Source organism: Oryctolagus cuniculus, chromosome 13, assembly GCF_964237555.1.
Source record: "Oryctolagus cuniculus chromosome 13, mOryCun1.1, whole genome shotgun sequence".
NCBI classification, from domain to species: domain Eukaryota; kingdom Metazoa; phylum Chordata; class Mammalia; order Lagomorpha; family Leporidae; genus Oryctolagus; species Oryctolagus cuniculus.
The window spans coordinates 54,162,984-54,181,750 of NC_091444.1; the positions used below are offsets into that span (position 1 = coordinate 54,162,984).

At 51.8% G+C, this 18,767-nt stretch overlaps 1 long non-coding RNA gene across 2 annotated transcripts in view; it reads right to left on the minus strand.

Annotated features, from left to right (window-relative positions):
* The window catches only part of LOC103350930 (uncharacterized), a 221,316-nt gene that overhangs the window by 10,772 nt on the left and 191,777 nt on the right, over positions 1-18,767 (minus strand). For both annotated transcript variants that reach the window (XR_011381514.1, XR_011381515.1), the window contains 2 exons: positions 3,290-3,462; positions 484-664 (listed from right to left, as the gene is read on the minus strand). This is a non-coding gene — a long non-coding RNA (uncharacterized lncRNA). Of the gene's footprint in view, positions 1-483; positions 665-3,289; positions 3,463-18,767 lie in introns of those variants that run through there.

Below are 18,767 nucleotides of genomic sequence, written 5' to 3' on the forward strand. Positions count from 1 at the left end.
ACACCGTGGCCAACCGTCAGAGGGAAGGGACAGTTGAGTGAACAGTGTTGAGTCCCTTTACACACGGTGTCTCTCCACACAACCCTTGACCCTGTCATAAGTTTATGGGGCACGGAAACACTGAGAGAAATGGAATGTGTAAAGTCTGGGGTTGTGGTCCTGAAGAAGAATTGACTGGGCAAAGTCATTGCATTTGGTAGCCAAGTGTGAGCTGTTACACTGAGGGAGGGGGCTGCCCTCCCATCTCAACAGGTGGCACTGGATGGTGCGTGACATGAAGCCAATACCAGGAAGACAGAAAGAGAGCCCTCATTGTGGCAGCAGCTAAACTCAAGGTCACATCGAAGCCAAACTGTACCAGCAGGACAGGAGCCCCACCACAGAGCAGAGGCGCGGGCAGCGTAGAAAGGGCTCCAGGGTCAGAGTGACCGTGGGGAGCTGTGTCCCACCAGGGAGAAGCTTCACACGCTCTGAAAACCTCACCTTCCAGGGAAAGGGAGGGCTCAGGTCCCGGAGTTATGCAGGTCCTGGGATCCACTGCCCTCCTTCCACACAGACAACTGTGACAGCTGAGGAAACACAGGGGACCATGGCCACTGTCCAGATCTGTCAGATCCAGAGGCAAGAGCAGAAAGTCCATCTGGAACCACTGCAGTTTCCCCATCTGCAAACAGGAAAAACAGATTAAAATCAGCTCTGTTTCCATACAGGAGTACAACCATCAGGATCTCCCAATCCATTCTGGCTATCCCAATTTTGCCATGTATTCCAAAAGTTCTTCATATGACTCAAAGCAAAATCTTAACTTTCAATTAAGAGAAAGATAGAGAAATGAACATAGAGAGCTCCCCAAATGTCTGTGACAGCCAGTGTTGGACCAGGCCAAAGCCAGGAGCCTGGAACTCAATCCAGGTCTCCCACATGAGTGGCAGAGACCCAATTATCTTTGCCTCCCAGGGTCTACATTAGCAAGAAACTGGAGTCAGGAGCCAGAGGCAGGTTTTTCTTTTTTTAAAGATTTATTTATTTTTTTAAATATTAATTTGTGGGTTTTTAAAAATATTTATTTATTTATTTGAAAGGCAGAGTTACAGAGAGGCAGAGACAGACAGAGAGAGGTCTTCCATCCACTGGTTCACATCCCAGATGGCCTCAATGGCCGGAGCTGAGCAACCCGAAGCCAGGAGCCAGGAGCTTTTTTTGGGTCTCCCATATGGGTGCAGGGGCCCAAAGACTTAGGCCATCTTCTACTGCTTTCCCAGGCCCTAGCAGGGATCTGGATTGGAAGTGGACCAGCCAGGTCTCGAATCAGTGCCCATATGGGATGCCGGCACGGCAGGCGGTGGCTTTATCTGCTACACTACAGCACCAGCCCCAATTTATTTATTTTGAAAATCAGAGTTAGAGAGAGAATCTTCCATTCAGTGGTTCACTCTCTAGATGTCCTCAACTGTCCTCAACAGTTAACACTGGGCCAAGCTGAAGCAAAGAGCCAGGAGTTTCATCCGGGTCTCCCACATGGGTGGCAGGGGCCCAAACACTAGGGCCATTTTGCACTGATTTTCCCAGGCCATTAGCAGAGAGCTGGATTGGATGCTGGTGTCACAGGTAACGACTTTACCCACTACACCATAGCCCCAGCCCCCAGAGGCAAGTATTGAACACAGGTGCTCTAATATGAGATGCAAGTATCATATTCTAGGCTAAATGTTCACCCTCACTTAAAGTTTAAAACAGTTTGTAGTCATGGAATGAGCATGAACTTGGAAGGTAAGTGTCTGGGTTCAAATTCCAGCCCTGTGGCTTACTCACTATATGAACTGAGTCAAGTTTCTGAACCTCGAATCTTGACTATATAAGCGAGATGATCGTAACCAGCTCGTATTTTCAGACACTTGTAAACAATCTGCCATCCACACAGTGTTACAGCATCATTAGGTAGTCTCATCTCATGGGGCCTTCACAAGTGTGAAAGTCCCACCACACAGGCTGCAATGCCTGACAACTGGGGTCTCTGGTCTAGTATGAAGGGACCCCATCCTTAGAGGTCACCCCACTTTTGTGGAGGGGCTAATGGACTTAGAGGGCAGAATGAGAATTGCCTGGGCACCATCCAGTCCAATGTCCCCTTGCAGATGGGAAAACTGAGGCCAGGTTGCTCGAACTCAGGCAGCCAGTGGCCCCAGCCTCTCCTCTTTATCACTTCATTTCCCGCCTGGGTTCTAGAAGGCAGCCTGGTGAGTGGGAGAACGGGACTCCCGGTACGCCAGGTGTGCTGGCATTTGTTCCACTCTGGAAGACACTGTCTTCTCACTCTGGCACTTGGTAGAACTCTTAAAACTAAGTCCCGCTGCGGTCGCCGGCACCCTAGATGGGCCCCACGGGCCGCTCCCCGGCTGCCCCAGCAGCTTCTGCCTTCCTCATCCCCACCGCTTTGCCTGATGCACACCCAGTCTGCTGCGTTCTCTGGGAGCTGCTCCCTGCCCAGCCCCCTCTTCGCCTTCTGGAGATTTCTCCACCTTTTGTCAGCTTCTGCCCCTGGGAACGACCCCTTGCACCTGTCCTTGGCCTTCCATGCCTCCTCCTCTCTCTGCTCACTCTTGGGATAACGTCCAAATCTCTCTCCGAGCCCTGATCCCCAGCTGAGACCAGCCCTGCCACCAGCCTAGCTCCAAGGCATCCTCTTCCCTCCAAACTCTTCCCAGTGCTGGTGACCATGCCGCTCGGCAGTCACCTCGCTCAAAGTGTCTCAAAGTCACCCTACGCTCCTCTTCCACCCCAACCCCGCCCCAGCAGCCCTACACCCAATTAGCCATGGAGTCCTGCCGGGCTTCCTTGCTAACGGCTCTCATATATATTTATCTCTTTCCATTCTCGTTGTCAGCAAAGATCCTCCAAAAATCCTTCCTATCGCCTTTCTCTCTGGGGCAGTGCACAGAAGGGCTCCAGGTAGGGGGCGTCGCACAGGCTGCTATCTAGCTGCAGGAGCCTGGCTCCCCACACCTCTGCACCTACCCCCACCCTACTCTCCACGCTCACCTCCCGCTACTCACCTCCCGCCGCTCCTCCCTGCACCCCAAGCCCGAGCCCCACTGCCTGCTCAATCAGCTTTGGAGTGGGTCTGGCGAATGGCTGCCTACACTCTGCCTTTCCCAGCTGCTAACAACAGCAGCTGACACTTCCACGGCCCTTCCCGGACAAAACCCTGGGAAGCGCGAGCTGTTATCACCCAACTTTATAGATGAGGAAACCGAGGCACAAAGCAGGAAGCGGTGGGGTCGGCGCTCACCTGCTCCTAGGCCATCCGGCTCCAGAGGCTCGTGTGGACAAACCAGGCTGTTGGGGCCGAACGGCAGCCCCTGTTCTCGGTGCTCTTGTAAGCATTATCCACAGGGTGCGCCGTGTTACGAGGATTTGGGAGTGTGATTCCTGAAGGAAAGGTTTTCCCTCTGACCTTCAGGCCTGGGAGAAGATGATGAAACATTAAGTCATCCTGCCATTAAAATTAAGTTCAATCACCCCTAATGGAAAGTCACCTCCACAATAGCCATTAAAGCCACCGGCCTCGGCGACAGGCGGGCCCCGCGTATATCACCATTACCTTGGCCCTGGGACAGCCGTTTGGGCAGAGGCTGGGAAGGCCCCGGAGACATTCAGAGCTGCTCGGATGACAGAGGCTGCTGCTGGGGCCCACGGTGGCGGCTGCTGTGTTGCAGTGTGGAGACACAGAAGGTGAAGCCCACATAACAGAAGTCACACCGTGGCCCTCCCGCACAGCCGGAGCCAGATCCTCACTGCTCGCGAGGGGTCCTCAGGCTCCATGACAGAGTAGACTTGCCCAGTGGCTGCCAGCACTCTGGACCCTGCCATTGAGAGCAGCACATGGTGCCATTCTGAAGGGCAGTGCTCCCTGCCAGCCTGTGGTTGATCCACACAGGGTCCCGGAGGGTCCAGCTCCCTCCCAGCCTGCCCACAGCACCCACTCTGCCACGGACTCATTCCTTTCCTCCTCCCTGTACAGGCACCTAGGTCATTTGTAACTCCCACAACTAAATGAGGCTGTCATTTGATGTCCATTTTACAGATGAGACCAGCAAGGTTGAGGTGGTTGAAGGACTGGGTGTATAGAAGACCGGGAGTATAGAGAAGAGACCTAGGCTCCCTCTGCCATGCCATGCCATGCTGTTGATCTTGCCCTGCACAGGCATTGTTTCCTTCATGTCTGTCATGTGCCCTATCAAGCAGATACTAGGATCCCCACTGGGCTGACGGGAATGCCCCTAAGTGTGCATCCAGCAAGAGGCAGAGCTGGATGTGGGTGTGGCCTGCTGGGCACTGGGGGCCCTGCCCTTGGCCTTGCTCCCGGAGTCCCCTTGCTCCTCCTCACCCGCCAGAGTCAGAAACACCAACTGCCCCTGCAACAGGGCTCGTGTTTGCTTCTCCCTGGCTTCGCTGAGCTTCCCAGGCCATGGACTCAAATTCTCCTTGGGCCTATGGGCCTATTCATCCACCTGCACTTCCCCGCCAGCGCCAAAGCCTCTCACCAAGCAAGGTGAGCCAAAACCAGAGGTTAGCTGGAGCTGAGGCAGAGGCCTCTGCAACAGAGGGTAGCCTCCTTCCCTGGGGTGCTTTCGGGTGCCATGCCTGTTGTCAGCATGGTACCTGGGTTGACTCTTTGAATCCTCAACAAGTCTCATGAGGACTGGGCCATGATTGGCCCCCTTACAACTAGGAAAGCTGGGACAAAAGGCTAAGTGACTTGCCCAGCGAAGGTCATGATTGAGCTGGATGCAGACAGCACTCAGTCCTAGGTTCCTCCTATCACACATCAGATACAGCCCTGCTGCAGAGGCAAGGGGAGAGTTGGTGTCAGAATTCTGGGTTTGGGCCGGCACCACGGCTCATTAGGCTAATCCTCCGCCTGTGGCACCAGCACACCGGGTTCTAGTCCCTGTCGGGGTGCCGGATTCTGTCCCGGTCGCTCCTCTTCCTGTCCAGCTCTCTGCTGTGGCCAGGGAGTGCAGTGGAAGATGGCCCAAGTGCTTGGGCCCTGCATCTGCATGGGAGACCAGGAGAAGCACCTGGCTCCAGGCTTTGGATCAGCGCGGTGTGCCAGCCACAGCGGTCATTGCGGGGTGAACCAATGGAAAAGGAAGACCTTTCTCTCTGTCTCTCTCTCTCACTCACTGTCCACTCTGCCTGTAGAAGAAGAAGAAGGAGAAGGAGAAGAAGAATTCTGGGTTTGATTCTTTTCCCTGACACTGACAAGATTTGGCCTCTCAGAGTGTTCAGTCCCTCCTATGTAAAATTTGGGCTGATTACAAATGCATCTGGCAGGCTCTTGAGAAGTAAACAGAATAGCATGGAGAGAAGTGTCTAGAATAGGGCCTGACATGTAATAGGTGCTGGGCATTGTTAGCTTCCTTGTTTCCTTTAGTTAAGAACGTCTCCGAAGTGAAGTGTCAGCTGCTATGGCAATCACAGTGCCAAACCCTTCAGGGCCAAGGGGTTTTAACAGAGCCCACACAGCTATTCTGGTAGGAACATTTCCAATCTTTTAGATAATTTTAAACAATTATCTGACATGGAGCAGAGAAGAATGTTCTTGGTCTTTCTCAAGGTTGTGGTTGGCAGCAGGTGTTTGGCACAGCGGTTAGGATACAGCTTGGGATACCCATATCCCACATTAGAGTGCCTGGGTCCAAGTCCCAGCTCTACTTCCAACTGCAACTTCCTGCTAATGCACACATTGGGAGGCAGCAGGTGATGGCTCAAGTACTTGGGTATCCATCACCCATCTGAGTTCCAGGTTCTTGGCTTTAGCCTGGCCCAGCCCAGCTGTTGTGAGCATTTATGGAGTCAACCAGTGGACTGGAAGATCTCTTCTGTCTCTCTATCTCAAACTTTCAAAACAAAATTTTAAAGAATGACTGTTTTTGGAAAACCCATATATATATTTTTTTACTTGACAGAGTTAGACAGTGTGACAGAGAGACAGAGAAAGGTCTTCCTTCCGTTGGTTCACTCCCCAAATGGCTGCTAAGGTCGGAGCTACGCGATCCGAAGCCAGGAGCCAGGTGCTTCTTCCTGGTTTCCCACGTAGGTGCAGGCGCCCAAGCACCTGGGCCATCCTCCACTGCACTCCCGGGCCACAGCAGAGAGCTGGACTGGAAGAGGAGCAACCGGGACTAGAACCCGGTGTCCATATGGGATTCCGGCACCGCAGGCAGAGGATTAACCAAGTGAGCCACAGTACCGGCCTGGAATAACCATATTTAATACCTCCCCCCCATAATTGTTATATATAGAATATAAACCTTTGGTGAATCCTACTTGGCTGATAGTCTGGTGCTGCCACTCTGTCAGGAAGCTGATGTAAAACAGCCTGTGTTTGCTGCAGGAGGAGAAACGTCCCATTCCCTGAGAGAGGGCTCATTGTCCTGGGTTCCCCATCCCCAAGAGACCATGGGGATGCTGGGAATGGGGTCCCAATGATTCGGTTCACGTATAGACAGGGCCTAAAGTTTCTTCCCAAAATGCAGCAACCATGTCCACCCTGAACCCTCCAGGCCCAGTCGCTTTTCCTGTCTGATACAAATGAGGGTTTTTTTTAGCTCATTAACGGAGGGTGGGTGTTACGTGGGCATGGAATAAGGTCAGGATGTTGAGTCACTTCCCAAACAGTTTGTGACCATAATTTTAATCCTTCTTCCTCCACTTGGACAAATTATTTTAACCTTCCTGAGGTCTAATTTTTTTTTTTTTTTTATAAAAAATCATTTGTGGGTGTTCATTGTATTACACATATCTTTGTGTCATTTCCCTTTTCATATGCTATTCCGTCCCCATGGACTGTCTCTGTATTTTTTCAAATTTAAGATTTATTGATTTATTTGAAGGGCAGAGTCACAGAGAGGCAGAGGCAGAGAGAGAGAGAGAGAGAGAGAGAGAGAGATTTTCCATCCACTGGTTCACTCCTCAAATGGCCGGCCGGAGCTGGGCCAATCCGAATCCAGGATCCAGGAGTTTTCAGGTCTCCCATGTGGGTGCAGGGGTCCAAGGACTCGGGCCATCTTCCATTGCTTTCCCAGGCCATAGCAGAGAACTGGATTGGAAGTGGAGCAGCCGGGACTCAAACCGGCGCCCATATGGGATGCCAGCACTGCAGGCAGAAGCTTTACAAACTACACCACAGCGCAGGCCCCTGCATTGTCCTTCTCTCTTTCCTTCTCCTTTTTCTAGCAAACCCCTGTTCCTCCTTGAGACTCAGCTTGGAAGCTGCCTCCCAGGAAGCCTCGTCACACCCCAGTATTCTGAGATGGGTGCCCTTCTCTGTCTCCCATAGTTCCTAGGCTTCTTTCTACCATGACACTGATGTGTGTCGCTTTCATTAAACAGCGAACTCCTGGCCGTCAACGTGTGTCACGGTCATCCTTAGACTCCCAGAACCTAGGCAGGGCACTGAAAGAACTTGTAACACAAATGAATGACTAAGCTGGGTTCCATAATCCAAGGCATATTTTCTAAGAACCTAGCTTACAGATTGTGCTTCTAGAATAAATGAGTTCAGAGAGACTGTGAGATCAGAGTTGTGTCAGAAAGCAGGATGAGGGCCAGCGCTGTGATGCAGTGGGTAGAGCCGCCACATGCAGTGCGCCATCCCGTATGAGCACTGGTTCGAGTCCCAGCTGCTCCACTTCCGATCCAGCTCTCTGCTATGGCCTGGGAAAGCAGTGGAAGATGGCCCAAGTGCTTGGGCCCCTGCACCCATGTGGGAGACCAGGAGGAAGCTCCTGGCTCCTGGCTTTGGATTGACTCAGCTCTGACTGTTGTAGCCAGTTGGGGAGTGAAACCATTGGATGGAAGACCCCCCCCCCCCCGCCTCTCATTCTCTCTCTGTGTAACTCTGCCTTTCAAATAAATAAATAAATCTTAAAAGCAAACAAAGAAAAAAGAAAGCAAGCAGGATGATGGGCAGGAGCTGCCACCCACCATTGCAACACACCAGGCCCATGCTCCAGCAACCGCACTAAATGACGAATCAACCATGAGGGGCGGGGATGGGAGGAAGCCTTCCTGCCCCTTGCCAAGCTATAAAAGGTAATGGCAAGAAACCATGCCCTAATTTCCCTCCTCAGATCAGGTCAGCTTGTGGAGTTTAACCACGAGAATATTGATAAGCCCCAGAACAAAGTTCGAGGACAAAGTCGATGTCTGGCATCAGCGAACTTCCGGATGCCATAAGTGCAGAGTCACGCTGGGTGGGCCTTAGAGGTCATCTGGTCTACCCTCTGCCCTATGTGCAAATCCCTGTGATCCAGTGGTCACTCCTGGTCATGGGGTGGGGGTGGGAATTTCCAAAGCTCAAGACTTCTAGTGGCAAAAACACAATTCACCCCCAAGATCCTCCAAACAGTGATGTTTCAAGAATCAATAGAACACATGATGGAAGTGCACTACCTTGGAAACCACAGGGAATAAGATGACACATGGTGCTTGCCTCAAAAGACTCATGTTCCAGAAGAGACACAGAGGCCAGCTCCACAGATGTAACAGGGCAACCACAATGAGGGCCGGGGCGGGGCACTGATGGGGCAGGGGGCAGAGGCTATGGGACAACTGTAGAACAATTGACTCCATCCCTTTGAAAACTGAACCCAATCCAAGGACAGACTTGATTCCCAAAAATCAATCATTCAAGAAAAAAAAACAAAAAAACAAAAAACTGGAATTGGGAACATTTCAATTACAGCAAAGAATTACTGGTGATTTTAGGCATAATAACATAACGTCACTATATCTGAAAAATGCTCCCTTTTTAAGAGTTGCAAGATCTAATGTGTAGAAATAAAATGATGTGGTGTTTTAAAATCATTCGGAAAGACAGAGAGAGAGAGAGAGAGAGAGAGAGATGAACTAAGTGTGGTCAAGTTTTAACAGCCATGGATTCTGGGTGACAGGGGCCTGGGGTGCACTGTGCTCTGCTCTCGACTTTGACAAATTCTTGAAAGGTTCAGAATCAACAGAAGTTAAAAAGGTAAAGCAAGTGGCAAGTGCAGGATCTCTCAGATGGAAGTGGGCAGGGGGCCAGGCCAGCTGTGGGCGAGGCTGAGGAAGACTGGCTGTGGCTCAGGAGCCCAAGCTGCCTCCACGTGGATCAGAGCTCCCAGCACGAGTCCCATGGGTAATGAAGGCCACCTGTGCTGACCTGTTTCTCCAGGATGTGGTAAACGCTGATCAACAAATAAGACAGAGGACTCCACAAACACCAGGCCCTGCGTGCGGGCCAGACAATTTTCCAAAACAACCTGTTTGTTCTTACTGTGCTGGCCCAGGCCTCAAGGACAGTACCCTACCCCCCTCACTGATTGTGTAACTGCCCCTCCTGGTGGATCCAGGCTCCCTCTGGAGACCACCAACTCTGTGTGTGGGTTCAGTTCTTTCGTGTTCGGGAGATCCACAATCTTTTTGGGAATATGGATTCCCCTCCTGTGGATTCTCTGACATCTCCGGAGGGAGAAGGTCAGAGAAGGTAATGAGAATAGGCCAGTAGGGCAGTCGCGTGGCCCGTGGAACATGCACCTGCCTGTATGCTCGGGTCCTCCTGCCCCAAGCTGGGACCCCCTCTTCGCCTGGCACTGGCCCTGGGTCGAAGCTGCTTCCTACAGAGTGAAGCTGCTGCTGCTGTCTCTCATGTGGCAACTCCAGCACTGTCCACCTCCGAGAGACCGCCCCCACTGGGGCAGGGTGAGGTTTCAGGACCTGCGGCCAAGTCCTACCTATCTCATCTCTGGGCCTCATTTGCCTCTGACTTATCCAGTTGTTCTGAGATCATGGAAAAACGAACTCTGGTCATATCTACAGAGTGGCCTTGGCATTCATTTCCCTGGGCAATTGCCTCTGACAGCCCAAGAGTCATTCAGACATTGCCCGTGGCGCGCTGGGCTGAGTGGGTGGCTCCTCTCTCGCATGCTTATCTTCCCTTTGCAGCCCTGGTGACTAACTGCCGAAGGTTGCAACATCAGAGAGAAAATATTTACAATGAGGGTTGACCCAGAAAGATATAGATGGGGGTCAGCGTACCTGCAGCTCTGTGTGACCTCCTCCATAGGAAAGTGACTTTGAACAAAGAACATAATATCCTCTGCGCTCTAGGGAGAGACAGGGTGGTGTGCTGCGGAGGTCAGGGACTTTGGGATCAGACCAAGGCCTGAGTTCAAGTCCTCCCTCACCATTCACTAGCCAAAGGGTTTGAGCAACAGAGCTAACCTCAGATCATGTTTCCATCTCACAGTATTTTGCAGATGAACGAGACTAATGCAAGTGAGACGCTCAGCACAAGGTAGGCACGCTCCCTCCTCTGCCTGCTGCTACTCCAGTGCCAGGTTCCTCATCTTTGCCGTAGCGGAGGTGACCATCAAGGCCAGGAGCAGCTCAGGCTTTCTGCCATTCTACGAGATGTCAGTGAGACAAGTCACTGCCCTTCATTCCTCCAGCCCCAAGCCTGGCCTCAGCTGGTACTGGAAAGCCGTGAGGACACCAGGTGCCCCCGGTGAGTCTGAACCCCACATCCATTCAGGCCCCAACCTCCCTGCTCCACCCTACATGAACATGTCTGCCTGTGGCATGGTGGGACTTCTCCTTTCTAATTTTCCTCACTCTCTCGAGGGTCATCAGTTAGGTAGGAAGTACTTCTTTTCCAAAAACAAAAATAGTTTAAGTATTTGATAGGCAGAGTAAGAGAGACACAGACAGAGATCTCCTATCCACTAGCTTACTCTGCAAACGCCCATAACAGCCAGGGCTGGGCCAGGTGAAAGTCAAGAGCCAGGAACTCAATCCAGGTCTTACACATGGGTGGCTTAGACCCAAGCATTTGAGTCATCACCTGCTGTTTCCTAGGGTGTGCGTTAGCAGGAAGCTGGAATCGGGAGCAGAGCTGGGACTGAAACCCATGCACTCCAATACAGAATGAGAGTGTCTGAGGTGGCATCTTAATGGTTGCACCCAAAGGTCACCTTTGGAATTGATTTTTAAGAAACTCAAGGCTCAGCCCTTGTCCTAGTGAGTAGTGTAGTGACTAGAATAGTCCCTCAGCCAGACAGCAGACGATGCATTCACCCCCTGCAGACCGATGGCTTTGGGGACTTCTGCTGCTCTGTGTTTTTGCCTCTCAAATGACAGCTGGCCCCATCCAGGCCTGCACAGGTGGGTGAACTTTTCTGATGGAAGTGTGGGTCTTGTGAGAATGTTTTGAAAATTTCGAACCCTGCAAAGAAGGGAGGTCTAATGATGCCTGCAGTCTGGGTCTCCGACCTGGACCTCGGGCAGGGTCCCCTTCACCAGAGGCTCTGCTGTCCTCCTCCCCAGATGTCCCTGGACACCAGCCCCTCTTCAACTAGAAGCACTGTGGCTCTAGCACTGGTTTCCATGGAAACCACTATGCGGTCAGTCCTGATTACCCTCTCATGGCCTCCAGGCAGGAGGTCATAGGTCCCTTATATCTGGTTCATCCCTTTATTAACTACACCTCTTTCCAGGTTCAACAAAGTTCCCGAGGGCCAGTGTTGTGGCACAGCTGGTTAAGTCATCACTTACGACACTGGCATCCCGTATCAGAGTGCCAGTTCATGTCCCTCCAGATCCCGGCTAATATACCTGGGAGGTAGCAGATGATGGCCCAAGCATTTGGGCCCCTGCCACCCATGTGGGAGACCTGGATGGTGTTCCAGGCTCCTGGTATTAGCCAGGCCCAGCCCTGGTCATTGGGCCCATTTGGAGAGTGAACCAGAAGATGGAAGATCTCTCTCACTCTCGTGTATGTGTGTGTGACTCTGCCTTTCAAATAAAGAAATATTAAAAACTGACAAAAAAGATCTTAAAAACCGCCCCAGCTTGCACAGAAGTACGTGGTCCCTGTCCCTCTTCAATTCTATTGTCCTATTCTTCATCCGAAGCTCTGCTGCTGCCAGTGTTAGTGTGAGGTGGCGCTGCCGCCCCTCACCCTGAGCCACCCCTGCAGAGGCTTCTGAGGCCACGGTGCAGCTCCCTTGTGAAGAGAGACCCAAGGGAGCCAAGGACACCCTGTGCTGGGCAGACGATCGCCTTATCCCTGGGGCCACACTCTCTGCTGTTACCACACCGTGACGAGGAAACTGGAAAGAAGGCTTAGGGTGCCACAGGGAGCTGACCTGCTGATGCTCTGATGTTCTCTCCCCTCCTCAGCCAGCAATCCTGTGGCTTTTCCTCTTCTACTGGAGAGGGAACAGATGCCCCCCCCAGAGCGCCTCCTATCTGCCGAGGTTTATAATTCTGCCGCTCCCACAGCGGTGCGCCTTAGCGGCACAGCAGGGGCAAGAGCGCTGCTCCCAGTTTACAGATGGGGAAACGAAGTTCAACGAGGAAATGAATTTCAGTCTTCAACTTGACCTAGTGAGTCAGACTGCCTTCTAAAGATATCAAGCCTTTGATCAGGCTGCTTGCTCGCTCTCTCTCTCTCTCACACACACACACACACATACACACTCACACTCACACACACACTCACACACAGCGCACCGTTCCTCCCGGGGGACTTTCTTTGGTTTCCCTGCTCTGGTTTTACTTATGATACTCTCCTATTTCCTGGCTATAAATACACCAAGGTCAAACATATCTCTTGGTTTCACTGCATCAGCCAAAGACGGGGCGGGGTGACAGCCTGGTCTGAGACAGAGGTGGCATTTTCTTTGTTTTCTTCCCTTTCAGGTGTAGCTGGCACAGTGCTGTCCAGCGAGGCCTGGTCTCACCACACGCTCCCAGGCCTCTTGCTGACTTGTTCTGCCCAGCAGGACTGCGGGCTGGTCAAGCAAGGGTACAGAGATTATTCTCCTTTTAGATCCTGCCGGAGCCACAGAGGGACTAACTCAGTGCCAACCACTGGCCCAGCTGTGGATACCCATCTCCAGCCTTTGTGTAGGGGGCCTCACGGCCGGACCCCAGAGAAGCCATTGCCGCTGGCTACTTGTGTTGTGCGTCAAGTGCCTCCCATGCATTATCACAGAATCTCAACAAACCTAGAGTGCAGGCAACCATAGCAGTGGAGGTGCTGTTATCACACCATCATGTAGATGAGGCAGTTGTGGTTCAGAGAGGCAAACATCCTGCCCAAAGCCACACAGCCAACAAGTGATGAAGTTGTGATTTTTTAAAAAATTCTCATTTGCTTATTTCAGTGGCAGACAGAGAAACAGAAAGAGAAAGACAACTTCCACCCACTGTCTCATCCCCGCCCCCCAAACGCCCACACAGCTGCAGCACAGCCAGGATGAAGCTAGGAGCAGGGAGCTCAGTCTGGGTCTCCCAAGTGAGTGGCAGGGACTCGGCCGCTTGAGCCATCACCTGCTGCCTCCCAGGGTGCGTAGTGTTAGGAAGCTGGAATCAGAAGTGGAGCTGGGACTTGAACCCAGGCACCCCAAATGGGAAAGTGAGTGCCCAAAGTGGCATCTTAATCACAAGGCCAAACGCCCAGCCCTGAAGCCATGATTTAAACTGGGGGTTAACTGATTCTATGTGCTGTGGCATTATGCCTTTGCTGTTACTCGATACCAGACCATCTCTCGCAATGCTTCCCACATAGAAGACTACTGCCAAGAGATGCTAGTAGTTGCTACCTGACCTAATGGGGTGGGGGAGAATATTCTACTTCCAAAAAAGTTTAAGAAATATGAGGGATCTTCAAAAAAGTTCATGAAAAAATGTATATTTTGAAAAAAATGTGGCATGGATTTCAAATTTTTTTTGCATCAAAGTAAACATTTTGTAATTCCATTTCCCCATGAAGAAACTTTTTAAAAAAGATTTATTTATTTATTTCAAAGGAAGAGCTATATAGAGAGAGGGAGAGGCAGAGAGAGAGAGAGAGAGAGAGAGAGAGAGAGAGATCTTCCATCTACTGGTTCACTCCCCAAGTGGCCACAATGGCCAGGGATGGGCTAGGTTGAAGCCAGGAATTTCATCTGGGTCTCCCATATGGGTGCAAGGACCCAAAAAGACCCCAAAGCCAAGAACCTAGACCCACAGAGACCCCACCTGGAAGGCCAAGAAGCTAACATTAACACATGCGTGTACTGACCTGTGGCCTCTCTGCTGCCTTGCCCTAGTGCTCCAACGCACAAGCCCCATCTCCCAGGCCACTCACCGCAGGCTCCTTCACACTGCACCCACAGTCTGTACCTGGCTCCTGAGAGCACCCATGCCTGCGGTAACCACCCCGTGCTTCCATCTTGCACCTGCAGCCTTGACATGGAGGAATGCACTTCCCTACCCTCGGCTCCAGGCTGGGCCATGTCACTTGGCATGGGCCAGCAGTGTGGGGACAGAGGGCCAGTGTCCATTGCCAACCCTCGCCCCCAGGAGTCTTGCATGTTCCCACAGCCTTTTTTTTTTTAAATCTTTACCATCATCTAAAGAAAAGTCTGGGCTGGGGGGCACTTGGTCTAGTGGTGCAGCCGCTAGTGTCCCACATCAGTACCTGGATTAGAGGCTTGGCTCTGGCTCCTGCTCCAGCTTCCTGCTAAGGCAGACCCTGAGAAGCAGCCGTGATGGCTCAGGTAATTGGGTCCCTGCCATCCAAATAGGAAGGCCTGATGAGTTGTTTCAAAGACCAATAACGGCTCTTAGAGGCAATCCTTGGCAGCAATCAACAGGCCACTCTGTGCCCTAAACTGCCTTCATTCTCTGTGGGAAGGAACTCCCTGTGTGCACATCTGTCCAGTAGGGTTGTGTGTATTCCATGAGGTTCACATCAGCCAAAAGCAAAAGGAGGTGAGAACCAGGCTAGGCCCTGCTGCGCAGCAGGGGATAGGTGCAGACACCTGCTCCATGTCCCAGCTCACTCAAACTCAACATCTCTGGGGAGAGAAGGGAGGGCAGAGGCATCAGCACTGCCCAGGGGACTGACACGTTCCTGCTTAGGGCGCCTAGGCTCAGGGGGATTTCTTTATAGAACATGGGGCTTCTGAGAGACAGGTCAAAGGGAACTTGGGCCGGAAGGTAGATGACCTGCAGATGACCACTCCCACCAGCTCCATGGCACAGGGGGCCCAAGGCCACACATCCGGTGAGTGCAGGGAACAGCAGCTCAGCTCCAGCAGCAGGATGGGTGGGCACCAACTGGAGTTGGACATCAGGAGCTCCCTTGTCCTTCCTGTGATCTCTTGATGCTCCTGAGTGAAGAAGAGTTTAATGAGATCAAGAGCACTGGCTTTTCCTGGAACGTTCAAGATTATTGGTGTTCATGGCAACAAGGACACCTCTGGCCCTGGCCCCGAGGGCACCCAAAGGGCCCACCACGGAAGTTGTCATATCCCAATAGCCTGGTGCTCTGAGCCTCTGCAGAGAGAGCACCATGTTCTGAACCTCCAGTGGACCTTGGCAGTGAGGCAACCTTGACTGTGAGATAGCACCACTATTTCTGGAAACCAGTGTAAGGGAAACACTTAATAAATTACCTATCACTTCAAGGGCAACTCTAGATCTTTTCAAGGAGGTTGTAAAACAAACCTAGACAGTTTCTTCCTGTTTGGGGACTTGTATCTCTTTCTTAAGCTCATTAACAGCCCCATCTAATCTGGATCTGAGAAGGTGCTGTTGGTTGATCTAGTTATGAATTAGGTGACGCCATGCAACACGGTTACCCAGTTGTGCTGGGACCTGGGGAGCCCACACAATCATCCTCCTGGCTAACACAGAAAGCCTGAACTCAGCTGACTGCCCCAACCTTGGCAATATCAACAGGTCCTTTCACATCCGGTCTTGTTGCAGAGTTGCCCACCCTGGCTCCTTTACAGAAATGCATCCGACCTTCAGTTTCAGATAATGAGCTGACGCCAGTTCTACCAATTCACCAGGAAACCCTGAGAAAAACATCTTCTCTTTTGTTTTGGTTATGTTTTCATTCTGAGGTTCAGAAGCTGGGAACCAAATGACATAATGCGAGGGTGAGATCCAAGCCCTTAGTCCCCGTGAGCCCAGTGTCGGTGCGGCAGATGTAACAGGGATTAAGTCATCCAAAGAAGAGTTATGAGGAAGGATGTCACCCACTGTAAAAGCCATGCAATCTGTCCTGTGGGGCGTGCGCGGCAAGTGGAAACGAAGAGAAGTTTGACATTTCGATTTAAAGCTCCAGTAACTTGCAGGTAATGTTTCAAGGGTGTCTTGTGCACAGGAGGTGGAGGGAGACTGTCACTGAGGATGGAGATTAACTCCTCAGCCTCCACCACTCTTTTGGCCTTGACCTTCTCGGTCATGGCACTGCTACAAAGGAGGAAAGGCTCCCATGTCCTGTGGCCTCAGGCTAGGCCTGGTCACAAATAATTTACATGCAAGACAGCCTCTACGAGGAATCAGTCCTTTGGGTCTTCCCTGTAATAAAACAGGTATTTGTTAAGTGTTTAATCTGACCAAAAGTACGGATGAAGTTCCCATGTGAGGCTTAGCCCAGGGTTCTCAAGGAACCTAAGCACTGGACAGGGCAAATCCAGATAATCTAAGTGTAGAGCAATCAAAGACAGCAGACTGGAAGGCCACGGTCAGTTGGAGACAAAGGGCCAGGTGGCTCAGCTTCTTGGCTTCAGTCTCTCAATTAAGAAGTCTAAGTTGCATCTGGCCATAATGCACCATGGTTTTAATACCCTAAGTGGGCTGGGGGTAATGAAAGCTCAGGTGTTCAGGTTGCCAAGCCTTGGCACACTCACGGCCTCCTAGGATACCCCACACTGGTACCTAGAGGTGGTCCTGGGGAGGGTCATCCCCCAGACCCGTCTCTCAGGGGGATTTACTGGAGGGCAGCAGTGTGTATCCGAGGATGGAGAGTGGGCAGGATGTGTTACAGCAGTGTCCCCTTATCTGCAGGGGACACTTGTTATGAATGAGTCGGGTGGATCCATGAGGTGGCCCTGGGACCTGGGGAGCCCGAAACAGCTAACACAGAAAGCTGTTGAACTCAGCTGCCCATCTTGATGGGACTAACGCCGCCTTGAAAATAAAAACGGATTCTTCTCCCAAGTCTACTTGAAGAACTGTTGTCCAACCCCCAACTGGAGCAAGACCCGCCCCCACACCAGGGGGTGCCTGAAACCACAGATAGTACTAATTCTATATTTTTCCATATATTCACCCCGATGATACAGCTTAATTTTGTTAATTGGGCACAACAATAACTAATGAAAAAACAGAAAATTATAACAACCTACTGTAATAAAGTTATGGGAAACAGCCGGTGCCGCGGCTCACTAGGCTAATCCTCCGCCTTGCGGCGCCGGCACACCGGGTTCTAGTCCCGGTCGGGGCGCCGGATTCTGTCCCGGTTGCCCCTCTTCCAGGCCAGCTCTCTGCTGTGGCCAGGGAGTGCAGTGGAGGATGGCCCAGGTGCTTGGGCCCGGCACCCCATGGGAGACCAGGATAAAGTACCTGGCTCCTGCCATCAGATCAGCGTGGTGCGCCGGCCGCGGCGGCCATTGGAGGGTGAACCAATGGCAAAGGAAGACCTTTCTCTCTGTCTCTCTCTTTCACTGTCCACTCTGCCTGTCAAAAAAAATAAAAAATAAATAAAAAAAATAAAGTTACGGGAAAGTGGTCTCAGCCTCTTTCAAAATATCTTTCTGCACTGTGCCTATGATGATGATGATATCAGCACCTCTGCAATGAGAGGAAGCGAGGGGGATTCCAGGTAGGGGTCACTTGAACACAAGCACCAAGATGCTATGACAGTGGACCTGAGACAACCGCAGAGTGACTCAGTGCAGGCAGTGCATGTAGTGTGGATTCACTGGGCAGAGGGATGAGTCACATCCCCAGCAGGTCAGGGTGAGAGGGGGAGAAATTTCACCATGCTACTCAGAATGACATGCACTTTAAAAACCTGCGGATTGTTTGTTTCTGGAATTTTCCACTCAATGTTTTCAGACTACTGAAATCCTTGCAACTGAAACTGCAGACAATGGGGGATGACGAGTCAGAAGGATGATGAGCAAGCAGGCGTGAGAGAAAAGGGATCTGTCTGGGAGGAGAGCAGAAGTAGACGCAGGAGGATGGCTGAGGAGAAGAACCAGAAAGCAGTGGGCTCTGGCCAAACTAGAAACAAAACCAGAACAGTTCACTTCCCAGCTGTACCCTTAAGCAAACTCGTTGACTCAACTCTGCCAAAGATTCGCTGTAGCAATGCCTTGTCTGTGGGCCATGTTTTATCTGATGCTCGTGACAGGCCCGAAAGATGAAACAGGGATTACTCATCCATTCTACAGATGGGAAACTCCAGCCATGGCAGCCCACAGGCTGGTCGCCAGCCAATGGTCGCATGGCCCTTACACAGCCTCGCTCTCTGCCACGTGACCCCAGGGCCACGTTGTGAACTGAATCCAAAAATACAGATTTTTTTCCTGAGTCTTCATATTTTCTAAAACTACTGAACCAAGACATCAAAATACTCTTTTTTTTAAATTTTTTGACAGGCAGAGTGGACAGTGAGAGAGAGAGACAGAGAGAAAGGTCTTCCTTTGCCGTTGGTTCACCCTCCAATGGCCGCCGTGGCCAGCGCGCTGCAGCCGGCGCACCACGCTGATCCGATGGCAGGAGCCAGGAGCCAGGTGCTTTTCCTGGTCTCCCATGGGGTGCAGGGCCCAAGCACTTGGGCCATCCTCCACTGCACTCCTGGCCACAGCAGAGAGCTGGCCTGGAAGAGGGGCAACCGGGACAGAATCCGGCGCCCTGACCGGGACTAGAACCCG